Source organism: Hylobates moloch, unplaced genomic scaffold (genome assembly GCF_009828535.3).
Source record: "Hylobates moloch isolate HMO894 unplaced genomic scaffold, HMol_V3 SCAFFOLD_11, whole genome shotgun sequence".
NCBI lineage: Eukaryota > Metazoa > Chordata > Mammalia > Primates > Hylobatidae > Hylobates > Hylobates moloch.
Genome location: NW_026652286.1, coordinates 79,865,040 through 79,878,724, shown reverse-complemented (window position 1 = coordinate 79,878,724; position 13,685 = coordinate 79,865,040). Strand labels below are relative to the sequence as shown.

Genomic DNA, 13,685 nt, shown 5'->3' with positions numbered 1-13,685 from the left:
ACAAGCGCCCACATTCCTGACCCCTTCTCTGAGGGTTTACTGTGTGTACCCATGTCTCATACACCAGAACCATAACAAGCTAGATCATGTGTGGGTCCCAGAGCCAAGGTCTCTCTGTGCATGCCTGTGCTCTGGGTACAAACTTAGCTGCCATAGAGAGCTAGCTGGCATCCCTAACCCTGGAGCCACTGTAGCTCTATTGATGCCTGTAGTCCTGTCTCAAGTTCCCTGGCTTACCCATTACTTCATAAGCACCAACATGGAAGTGGGGGTGCCTTCATCCCAGCACCAATGCCATTAATGCCTTGGATCCCAGAGCCATAGTCCCTCCGTGCATGCTCATACTTCACGAATTGGCTCCATGGCTGCTTTACATGCCACTCATCAGACACCTGTACCACTGCCACTGTGAGCAGGCCCACAATCCAGACCTTGTGCCAAAAGAGATCCCATTGTCGAAAGACTCATTGGTGGGAGAATAAGAGTTTGGGAGAACCTAGCAGCCATTGCCACTGACAATCCCAATAGCCCTCACCACCGCTGTGGACATTCACAGTACTGGCTGCTGAGGATTCCTGCAATCTTTGTCACGCTGACCTCAGCTGACAGAACTCCACGGAGACTATACTGCTGTGTCCTGTCTGGAACCAGAACCACTGCACCTCACCCACCCAGGGGCCCAGCACCCTCCCACAGGGGAAAGCCTTTCCCCACTGAAACCAGTGCATAAAATCTGAAAGATATCAAATGCATAGACATCAACAAGGCAGCAAGAAACATGAAAAATCAAGGAGACATAATACCACCAAAAGAACAATAATTTCCTAGAAGCTGCAAATAAATAGAGACTATAAACTGCCTTACAGATAATTTAAAGTAATTGTTTTAAGGAATCTCGGTGAACTTCAGGAAAATGCAGAGAATCAATTCTATGAAATCAGGGAAACAATAAATCAACAAAATGATAAATTTAACAGATTGGAATCATTAAAAGAACCAAACAAATTTCGGGGCTAAAGAATACAATGAATGAAATGAAAAATGCAAAAAATAGAATAGCAGAACTAATCAAGCAGGAGAAAAAAATATGTGTGAACTCAATAGATTATTTCAAAATATATGGTCAAAGGAGAAAAAAGAATAAAAAGGAATGAAGAAAGACTACAGGATTTATGAGACATCATCAAAAGAGGTAACAAATGTATTATAGAAATAAGGATGAGGGTTTTTCAAAACCTGACTTGAAAAAAATAATAGCTGAAAGCCTCCCAAATCTGGGGAAAGATATAAATACACGCTAGTATGAGAAGGTCAAAGGTCTCCAATAAGATTCAATCTATATAAGATTATTTGAAGACATATAATCAAACTTAAAGACAGGATTCTGAGAACAGCAAGAGCAAAGAAGCACATTACATTAAGAACAATATCAATAAGACTATTAGCAGATTTCCCAGGACAGACCTGACAGGCCAGGAAAGAGTGGGATGATATATCCAATGTGCTGAAGAAAAAAACTGCCAAACAAGAATTTTTCACCTGGCAAAGCTCTCCTTCAGAAATCAAAGACAGAGAAAGATTTTCTCAGACAAACAAAAGCTGAGGGAGTTCATTACCACTAGACCTGCCCGAAACTAATAAATGCTAAAGGGAATTATTCAAGCTGAAAGTAAAGGACACTAATTAGTAACATGAAAACATATGAAAGGATAAAACTCACTGGTAAAAGCAAGTACATAGATAAATACAGAATACTCAGATACTGTAATGGTGGTGTGTAAATCACATCTCTTTAGTAAGAAGATTAAAAGACAAAACTTCTATAATAGCCGCAATACTTTCTAAGTAATATACAATATAAAGAGATTTAAATTGTGACATCAAAAACATAAAACTACAAAAATGGTAGTGTTTCTATATGATCAAGTTTAGTTATTAGCTTAAAATATAGCCTGTCATTGCTGTTATTTTATGTAAGTCCCTTGGTAACCACAAAGCAAAAACCTATAGTAGATACACAAATGATAAAAAAAAAAAAATAAGGAATCAAAGCATATCACTCAAAAAAAATCATCTAATCACAAAGGAGAACAGCAAGAGATGAGAAAGGAACAAAGGATTTATCAAAACAACTGGTAAACAACAAAATGGCAGTAGTAAATTCTTACCTATCAGTAATCACCTTGAATATCATTGGATTAAATTCTCCAAACTAAAGACATCACTATTCTTTTGAAGGACTGAATGGATTTTTTAAGGACCTGATTTTAGGCTGAATACAAGACGCTCATTTCACCATTAAAGACACATAGATTGGGTCGGATGTGGTGGCTCATGCCTGTAATCTCGGCACTTTGGAAGGCCGAGGCAGGTTGATCATGAGGTCAAGAGATCGAGCCCATCCTGGCCAACATGGTGAAACCTCGTCTCTACTAAAAATACAAAAAATAGCTGGGTGTGGTGGCACATGCCTGTAGTCCCAGCTACTCAGTAGGCTGAGGCAGGGAGGTGGAGGTTGCAGTGAGCTGAGATCACGCCACTGCACTCCAGCCTGGCAACAGAGTGAGACTCTGTCTCAAAAAAAAAAAAAAAAAAAGACACATAGATTGGAGGTAAAGGAATGGAAAATGTATTCCATGCAAATGGAAACCAAAAGAACTGGGAGAGCTATACTTAGATAAAATAGATTTTAAGTAATGTATACAAGGAGACCAAGGTCATTATATAATGATAAAGGGATCAATTCAAGAGGATATAACAATTATAAATATATATGCACTCAGCATCAGAGCGCCTAAATATACAAAGTGAAGATATAAAGATCTGAAGAGATAAACTGCAATACAATAATGGTAGGGGACTTCAATACCCATTTTCAACAATGTACAGATCATGCAGACAGAAAATCAGTATGGAAATGTTGGAATTGAGCCACATTTTAGACAAATGGATCTAACAGATATATATACAGAACATTTCATCCAATAGCAACAGAACACAGATTATTTTCAAGCTCACACGGAACTTTCTCCAGAATAGATCATACATCAAGCCACAAAACAAAACTTAACAAATTTAAGCAGATTAAAATCATATCCAGTATCTTTTTCAACCACAGCGGTATGAAATTAGGAATTAATAATAGGAAAAAGTCAGAAAATTCACAATATGTAGAATTAAACCAAATTCTCCTGTACAACCAGTGAGTCAAAGAAGAAAGTAAAAGGGAAATTAAAAATTGTCCTGAGACAAATGAAAATGGAAACACCAGATGCCAAAACTTACGAGTAGCAGCCAAAGCAGTCCCAAGAGGAAGTTAATAGCAATAAACATCTATATCGAAAAAGAAGAAAGACTGTGAACAATCTAACTTTATATCTTAGGGAACTAGAAAGAGAAGAATAAACTAAGGCCAAAGTTAGTAGGAGGAAGGAAATAATAAAGGTCAGAGCAGAAATAAATGAAACAAACTAGAAAAACAACAGAAAAGAACAACAAAACAACAAAACTAACAGTTGGTTTTTAAGATAAAATCAACAAACCTTGATCTAAACTAAGAAATGAAAGAAGGCTAAAATAAAATTAGAAAATAAAGCAGAGACATTACAAATGATACTACAGATATACCAAGGATCATAGGAGATTGCCATGAACATGCTAACAAATTGGATAACCTAGAAGAAATGGATGAATTCCTAAAACCATAGAATCTATATGAGCCATATACTTTCTTAACATCTCTGCCATCCTCCCTATCCTCTTTGGTATGACCTCTCTTCAGACTGCCTCCTTAGCTCTCTTCTGGATCCCTATAACAGCCTAACAATTGTATCACCTTCAGTTTTGCTCTTTCTTCCGTATGACTGAATAAATGAAAAATTTGATCAGACATTAACGGGTAAGGAGAGTGAATTGGTAATAAAAGGTCCACTTATTTTGTCTTACAGTGAGAGTGGCTTGTTATTATCTCCCATTATTGATGCATTTCTATCTTTGTCTTCCTGCATCCCTTGCAGTTTTTGCTTCATAAGAATGTTTGCAGTGTTATTTGGTACCATACATATTCATATTAGGTCTTTATTGTGAATTACAGATTTTAGCATTATAAAGGAGATTTGGGCCGGGCACAGTGGCTCACGCCTGTAATCCCAACACTTTGGGAGGCCGAGGTGGGCAGATCACCTGAAGTCAGGAGTTTCAGACCAGCCTGGCCAGCATGGTGAAACCCCATCTCTACTAAAAAAAATACAAAAAATTAGCCGAGTGTGGTGTCAGGCGCCATAATCCTAGCTACTCAGGATGCTAAGGCAGGAGAATCGTTTGAACCTGAGAGACGGAGGTTGCGGTAAGCCAAGATTGCCCCATTGTACTCTAGCCTGGACAACAAGAACGAAACTGTCTCAGAAAAAAAAAAAAAATTTTTGAGGGTCATATTTATATTTTTTTGGCTTGGATTCTAGTTTGCCTAGTATCAGGATCACCTCCCCTATTTTCTTATTGTTCTCATTTCCCCTATATTTCATTGTCCATCCCATTATTTTTAGTCTTCTTACATTACTTTGTTTCTTGTATACAGTGTACTGTTGGTTCTAGCTTTGTAAGCCAAATTGAAATAAGCTCAATAGGTGAGTCAAGCCCACTCATCATTCATATGACTGAATGTTTGGTTTGAAGCCTGTCATAAAATTGTATTGTTATATTTGCTATATTTATTTCCTGTGCAATGTGTACTGTTTGTCATTTTATAAAAATTTTTTACTGATACTTAAGAATTTTTATTCTAGTGGTTATCTTTGTATTTATACTTTATTCTCCATTTTCTTATTTAAGATTTACTATCTAGTTTGTCAGGTTTTAATGCCTATAATTCACACTTGTTGCCTATACAGTAATCAATGATTTTAATCTCATGTCTTTTTGCTCCCATTTTTTAGTTGTTTTATTTCTACCTGATTGCAACATATAATGTTTGTGTATTGGTTTTGCGCTCGAATTCCTACTATTGGTTTAGTCTGAAAGCTACTATTAAATATAGTAAATATCGTAATTTTATTTTGCTGAAGTTTTTCAGTCATCTCTTGTTGAATGAAGCTCATTCATTAGTAGATCTTCATGAGTGGCTCATGGGTACATAATTATCTAAGTTATATTAGTGTTTTATACTGAAGGACAGCTTGACTGAATATAAAATCTTGGTTCACACTTTCAGTTTTTTTTAAATTTATTGTCTTCCTTTGTATATATTTTTTGAGAAATCTGATACCAGCCTAATTATTTTGCCCTTGTAAATTATTTGATCATGTATCCCTGAATCCTCGAGGATTAAAAAATTTTTTTCAGCTGGGCTCGGTGGCTCACGCCTATAATCCCAGCACTTTGGGAGGCTGAGGTGGGCGGATCACTAGGTCAGGAGATCGAGACCATCCTGGCTAACGTGGTGAAACCCCGTCTCTACTAAAAATACGAAAAATTAGCCTGGCATGGTGGTGGGCACCTGTAGTCCCAGCTACTCGGGAGGCTGAGGCAGGAGAATGGCATGAACCCAGGAGGTGGAGCTTGCAGTGAGCTGAGATTGCGCCACTGCACTCCAGCCTAGGTGACAGAGTGAGACTCCGTCTCAAAAAAAAAAAAAAAAAAAAGGAAAAAATTTTTTTTCAAGTTTAAATAGTTTTACTGAGATATGTCTTGGAGTTAACATTCAAAGTTTACTTTTCCAGTTAACTGGAAATCCCTTTCAAAATGTAGATTCAGATCCTTTTTATTTCTGATCATTTTTCATGGATTATAATGTTAAATATTCTGTTCCATTGTTTTTTATTTCTTCTTCAGGGACTCCAATTATATGTGAGTTATTTATCTTTTGTTCAACTTTCTCTTTCTGACCATTTTTCCTTTTTTTCTGTATCATATTTATTTGTTTATTTTTGCATCTATCCAGTGCCTAAGTTTTCATTAGTCTATTTTGCTTTGGGCACCTTGTAATTTAGTCTTCATTTATGATTCCCCCGCTTCCATTTCTTTCTTGAATTCAATAATCTTTCAATTTATTCATGTTTTTTTTTATCTATTTCTGTTTTTTATATTTTGAATTTCCAATTCACAGGGCTTTTTCATATCCCCAAATGCTTATCTGAGGATTTTATTCAGTTTGATACGTTGTGTTACAGTTTTCTTCTGCTTTAATGGTTGCTTTTTGGTAGAGAATTTTCATCAGCCAATGCATGTTATTGTTTGCTGATTTCTCATACTACCATTATGTAGATTTATTCCATTTCCTTCCATTCATTTTTTTGAATTTGAGGGGTTATAAGATTCCTAGTTCAGAAGCACTCTCTCTGTCAGCATAGAAAAGTACAGTTTCTTTAGTGGGTGTTTTTTTTAACTTTATAGTAAAGGGAGGGATTATGTATGTTCCAGTTTTTTGTTTTTTGTTTTTGTCTTGCAGGACCCTGAATTTCTCCTGTTGCTTCTTTTCCCCTTCACCATCCAGTTGCCAAAAGGCACCTTGCCTGTTCTTTTTGCTCTCTCCACTCCCTGAAGCTATCCTGTAATAAGTGTTGTGATACTAAGATACTTTATATTTTTGCACCTAGGATAGAATTTCTATCTCTGCTGGTGATTTTAGACCAATTTTAGGCCTGCCACTAGATCTGTTTTTCTTTATTCTTTATGTTCTTCTTTGGCCTGCCCTTGCTTGCTACAAAGGCTTGTGGTAGAAATGTGAAAGATCACTCACTTGGATTTGGTGCTTTTAATTTTTTTACTTATAAGTATTTGACATTTGTCTATATTTTTCTTCTCGTTAGGCTGAGGGTGTATTTTGTGTAGATTTATTTATTCTTCTTCCTGTTCTGTATCGTTTATGACGGACGTAGGTAGCTGCCATTTTATTTTATTACCGCGAAGTCCTCTCCTATTCACTCTTAAATCTACCTCATTGAAGCCTCCAATAACTATTTGTTGTTGGAAGCCATAATGAAACTGTTGATCAAATTACCCAATCCAAATCAAATTAACCAAAAAGACTTGCTTCAGTCTTCATCTTAATTACCTTCCCTGCAGAACAGAACATTGTTGCCCATTATGTGGAATTCCTTTTACTTCTTTGGTGGTCCTGTTTTCTTATGCCTAATTGTTGCTTATGGTATACTTGCTGTTTGTTTGTTTGTTTCTTTTATACACTCATTAAGTGAGTTCTCTATCTAAACATCCCATAAGGCACTTCAGAATCAACATATCCAAAAGGAAACATATTTTACTCATCTCCAAATCTTTTCTTTCTCCAGCAATTCAAGTTTTGGTGAATGAAGCTATGAACAATCCAGTAATCCAAACCAGAAACTTGAGAGTCATCTTTTTTACACCTCCCACTTTGGGTCTCTCACATTGAATAAGCAATCATGCCCTGAGCCATATACTTTCTTAACATCTCTGCCATCCTCCCTGTCATACTCTTTGGTATGGCCTCTCTTCAGACTGCCTCGTTAGCTCTCTCCTGGATCACTGTAACAGCCTAACAATTGTATCACCTTCAGTTTTGCTCTTTCTTCCATATGACTATCAGAATTATTTCTCTGGAAGATCATGTCAATCACTCCTTCTCAGTGGTTCTTCATCGCCTATAGGAAGAAATCCAAACTCTGTAGCATGAGAGAAATGTTTTTCATAACGACTTTATCCTGCCTTTCTGTTGTTTCTTTCATATCATGCCCATTTCAGCCCCCCATTCAATGAAAATCATACTAAACTACTTTAATTCCACTAACATGTTGTGCTAGTTAAGCCTCTTTACCTTTGTTCATGCTATTTTTACTCAGACCACTCCATTCCACAACACATACTTGGGGGATACCTACTAATTTTGAAGACCCCGTTCAGCCCTGATGTTAACCTTCTTTATGGAATCATTATTGACACGATGGATAGAATTGGTCAGATGCTTCCTTGTTCATCAGTTGTACTAGGCACAGCATTCTAATGTAGCACCTATTACACATTTTAAAATTTGTTTACATGTCTCTCCTCATGTAAGTTTGTAGGACTGGTACCTGAAATATACTAGGCTTACCTTACTGACATTTTGAAATATAAGATAGCTTTCCAAGGCTTGCTTTTGCCTCCTGATTCAGGACTCTACCATTGGCATCATCAGGAAGAACTTCAAACAGTATTTTTGATCAGAGTCTTCTGGAAGTTTCTGCAGGTTACACATCAACGTACTTTTCCCTGACAAGATAATTCTGCGTCTAGAAACACAAACAAGTAGTCAAAGAAGTTATATTGGAACTAAGAGATGAATTACCAAAGGAAAACTGAAATCAAGAAATATTTGATGAAATTCAGGCAATGTCTTCAGGTGCCAGAGGACACAGAAATGTCCTGAGAACCATTCACATGATCTTAAAGAAACTTCTGCTGGTATTCTTGTACCTTTGAAGCAAGTGTGATTCAGATGGATACCTTAATTTTTTTAAAGTAAAAATTGTTCATTCTCTTATTTACTTTAGCATACTGGTATTCTTATCAAAATATGAAACAGCATCAAGTTTAATATTAATTATAAAACACATAGTATATTTATATTTCTGCTCTTTATTTTCTAAAGTTAACTCAGTTAACTCTCCATATAGGTATTTGGACATGGGCTGTAACCACTTTTTAGAAAAAATACTGTGAAGAATGTTTTATTACATAACATTTTATGATGTGAGTTTAACACCTTTGTATTAGTAAACATCCTAGATTGTTCACTTCAATATAGATTTTTAAAATGTATACTTGTGCAGGATACTAGAAAATGAAAACGACTGTTCACACATGAATACTTTATTATTCAGTAATTTTACATGAAAATACTACTGTTTGAAAGAAAATCATGCATGCCTAAAACTGATTCTGTTCCAGTTACATAAGTTTGTATACTAATTTTAAGACATTGTTTATATTTCCTTCACTTAATTTCCATTTTCTACTGCATTTCTACCAATATAAAAAACAAAGAATTCAGTTGGTTCCTTTCTAGAGGGAAAATTTGTTGTGAGTATAGTACTGGCCATCACATGCTGCTTCCCTTTGTGGCTTTGAATAAAACCCTTATTTTCTTGTCCATTTTGTCTCAAAGAATTTTAAATGGCATTGTCTAAACTCAGGAGTATTGTGTGGATTGATTAGTATGAGAAGTTTCTTTTATGGTAAGTATAGAGTTTAAGTATATAAAATCAACTCTTGGTCATATATGTAAAACACAATTGAGAAGTAAAACTTGCTATCAACTCTTGGTTACATACAAAAAAATTGAGAAGTAAAACTTGCCATACATATTAGTACAAGTAATTAAAAACGGATTATCGCTTGAAAGGCATTAGATCTCACATTATTTACATTCTCACTCCTTTTAGCTCCCTTGCTTTTTTGTTCTCTTGCTTGCAAAGATTAAAAATAATGTTCCTGGCATTTTAATGGAACATTACCAGATGTACATTCATGTGTATTGATCAAAGACCAACTTTAATTAGTGAAAAAATCTAATTTTTTCTAGACCAATTAAAAGGATAAAATTCTCTTCTTTGAATAGTAAGAGAATTAAAGAGTTTATTAAGCAAAAACAGTTGCTGAAAACGTGTAGCAAAGACCGACTAGACTGGCTAGAATTTCCTCTTCTTCCAGGACAGATGGTTCTACGACATTTTAAGCCTTCCTTGTAATGGCCAAGTGACTGGGTTCTAGCTAGTGGAATGTGAGTGGAAGCCTTTCACCTCAGAAAAGACACACAATTCTGCTTGCCCTTTCCCCTTCTGTGGCATGGCACAAACATGCATGGTGACTTTGGAAGCCAAATTTTGACAATGGTGGAGCCGCAAGATGAAAAGAGCCTAGGTTCCTGAATCACCAGGTGAAGGAATGAATATTGCCAATCCATCAGTAACATATTTTGGACTTTATCAGAGCAATAAATAGAATACTCTACTTTTAGAGCCATTATACATTTTTGTTTCTATTTTCATTGCAGTTGATGTCACCTGAACCTATATAGAAATTGGTACCTTGAAAAGTGGAGGCTTCTGAACAAAAAAACCTTTAAGGTATGTGGCATTGGCTTTGTGGTTGGGTGGAAAAATTAAGTTAAAATTAGTTCCATTATAATAAAGATGTATTTTAGTTTTTACAGGTAAGCTTAAGTTTTATATCGTCACACTTCATAACACAGAGGAGGAGCAATCTGTGCTTTCAAGGGCAGCCATTTGTTTTTAATAGCCAGGGCCCTTGATTAACCTGTGGATAGCCCTTGTAATGTAAAGGTAAACAGAGCTCTGCTTCTGAATTTGCTTATATTCTCTGCTTTGAACATGAATTATCTTTATTTGTAAGATATGTAGAGATTATATATGATACCAGTTGATTCATTTGTATAGTATAGCTTTGAGAATTCATATTTGGCCATTGAGTTGCCAATTGTTACAACTACTTACTGTTCCTTAAAGGAATTTAACAAAATAAATGCTGTCATTAGAATGACAACTGTGAAAACAGTTTTTTGCATGTTATCATAGTGTTAAGTTTAAAAAGAGAACACTGAGTTTTGTGTGAAAAATTATATAGGCTAGGTGCAGTGGCTTATGCCTGTAATCCCAGCATTTTGGGAGGCTGAGGCAGAAGGATTGCTTGAGGCCAAGACTTAGAGACCAGCCTGGGCCATATAATGAGACCTGTCTCTACAAAAAATAAAAATAAAAATAAATTAGCTGGACCTGGCGACACACACCAGCAGTCCTAGCTACTCCAGACACTAAGGCGGGAGGATTGCTTGAGCCCAGGAGTTCAAGGCTGCAGTGAACTATGATTGCACCACTGCACTCCAGCCTGGGCACCAGAGCAAGACCCTGTCTCCAAAAAGTATATAAAAATAAAAATAAATTTTAAAAATGAATTATATAAAGGTCAATGTGGATGGAAAGAGAGAGAACTTTTTTCAAGTGGGATTATCGGTGACTTTAAAAAAATAATTAAAGATACATATATCTATATATAGATATAGATATGTATGAAGGAGAAGTGAAAAGTTAGAATAACATTACCTCAATGTTAGCTAGAACACTAGGTCACTAGGCTGCTGCTCCATATTATGTAGTATTTTGCTGGAACATGTTTCAGTTTAGAGAGACAGTAAAAGAGGAATTATACCCATTTTTTCACACACTGCACACACTGGAAACTTGTTTTTGTTCTGTGAAGCCTTTTTTTTTTTGGAGGCAGAGTCTTACTCTGTCACTCAGGCAAGAGTGCAGTGGCATGATCTCAGCTCACTGCAACCTCCACCGCCCAGATTAAAGCGATTTTCATGCCTCAGCCTCCCAAGTAGCTTGGACTACAGGCGTGTACCACCACTCCCAGCTAATTTTTGTATTTTTAGTAGAGATGGGGTTTCGCCATGTTAGCCAGGCTGGTCTTGAACTCCTGGCCTCAAGTGATCTGCCGTCCTCGGCCTGCCAAAGTGCTGGGATTACAGGTGCAAACCACGTGCTTAGCCGTGTGAAGTCCTTTTAACTTAATGGTGCTTCTTTGCTAATTTTTGTTTTACTTTTAAGGCAGAACCTTTCAGAATCCCTTTTTGTATTTTTGTCTGTATTTATTTCGGTCTCATAAATTATGCTATTTTTCCTGAAAAATTAACATAATGTACAATGAAGAGTATGAAATCAGTCATTAATGGGATAACATCCCATTGATTGAATTTGGTTAAAAAGATATTTCTGGAGCACTTTTCTAAGTGTAATAAAAGCATTTGTTTTCCAAAGAAGCCTCAGATCTTTTCCTGGAAGTTACAACATAATCAATAATTTAAATACAAGCAGTATACTTATGTCAGCTAGTTAATTTCATCTATTCATTACCCTCATATTTTTCTTAGGATCTTAATAGCTGAATGACAGTTCGGAAATAGTGTGGGGATGATGATAGTGATAGTGATAGTTTTTGAACCTCACTAATTTCTCCTATAAATAGCAATAGATCAACCAGAATAGTGAAACCAAAAACACACAGATAACATCTTCAATACCCTGCAGCCACCAGTTATGAGCATGCAGGAACAAACCAGCAACATCTATAGATCTGCGTGATATCAGCATTTGACTAAAGAAAGTAGAGGGAAACAAATGGGCTTTGACGTCATTGAGTGCAGAAGAACCCTCAAATTGCCGAAGGTGCTTACTGTAAAGCATTATGGGGTAGTGTGAGAAGAGGAGCAGAAATTGGAAACAATCCCAATGTTGGGTGGGTGTAATAGAATCATGATATGATAGTATCTGATGACTGTGAAGTAAAGAAAAGCTACTCTGGCCTGTCTCTCCCTTTAAAAGTAGAGGCAAACTTGCTTCACTTAAGTGAATACATTACAGAACTTTATTACGATTAAATCCCATACAGAATTATTATATGACAAGACAGAATAGGAACCAAATGTTTCTACAGACATGCCCTCAAACAGATAAAAATTGTAACTCGTACTCCAAAATGAGCTTTGAAATTTAAGAAAAGGACAGAAGGTATGACGGAAAAAGCAACATAAATCAGAACTCGAAAAAATCATAAATGATGTGAGAGAAGAAAAGGAAGATTTTAAACAAAAACTTCCAATACTCAGGAAACATTTAGAGAGAAATATTATTTCAGAAATGAACTAGAAAAAACCGCAAACACCATAGATAATGACTGTCTTAGTCCATTTATTTGCTGAAAATGAATACCTGAAGCTGGGTAATTTATAAAGAAAAGAGTTTTATTTTACTTACAGTTTTGCAGACTGTACAAGAGGAATGGTGCCCGCATCTGCATCAGGTGATGGCTTCAAGTTAAAGAAAGAAGGTTCATGGAAGAAGGTGAAGGGGAGCCAAGCTGGCTGTGTACAGATAGCACATGACCAGAAAGGAAGCAAGAGGTGAGTGGGGAGGTGCCAGGTTATTTTTAACAACCAACTCCTAATAGAGCCAGATCTCACTCAGTGCCCCCATACTCCACCCTAAGGAGGACATTAATCCATTCATGAGGGATCTGTCTCCATGACCCAGACACCTCCCATTAGGCCCCACCTCCAACTTGAGATTTGGATCAGATTTCAACATGAGATTTGGAGGAGTGAAATATCCAAACCATACCAATCACTTAGTACAAGTATAAGAAGATATAAAGAATCTTTTTAATGAAAAAGATGTGGAAGAGATTTAAGAGAGTCAAGAGAAAGTAAGAGATATAGAAGATAGATATTGTATAATTTTTTTTTAAACTTTGAAGAAAACCAAAGCAATGAACAGAACAAAAGTTACTAGGTCCATATAATCTCACGGGAAAATTCTGTCAAACCTTTAAATAGCCAATGATCATAGTGCCATTTAAATTATTTCAGTGTATAAAAGAAGGAGAACTTCCAAAATTGTTTTATGAAATGATGATGCTATAATCCTTAAACTTGACAAGGATTGCAGCAAAAAAGAAAACTACATATCAATCCCTTTTAAAATATCAATCCAGAACTTACAGATTAATAATAGCAAACACTTATATATTCCTTATCTATTCCAGGAATATTGAATGATTCAATATTAGAAAATTAAACTATGTAATTGATCATATCCATGAAACCAATAGGGAAACTCATATGATTACATTCCATAAATCCTGAAAAGGCA

The 13,685-nt window shown here is 36.0% G+C and overlaps 1 protein-coding gene across 1 annotated transcript in view; it reads left to right on the top strand.

The window, feature by feature from the left end:
• CWF19L2 (CWF19 like cell cycle control factor 2) overlaps positions 1-13,137 on the top strand; it is a 147,894-nt gene extending 134,757 nt beyond the window's left edge. Inside the window, exons 19-20 of the transcript XR_009215545.1 lie at positions 10,010-10,082; positions 12,794-13,137. The gene's annotated coding sequence lies outside the window, so the exon portion shown is untranslated. The remainder of the gene's footprint in view (positions 1-10,009; positions 10,083-12,793) is intronic.
• The last annotated feature ends 548 nt before the right edge of the window (positions 13,138-13,685 follow it).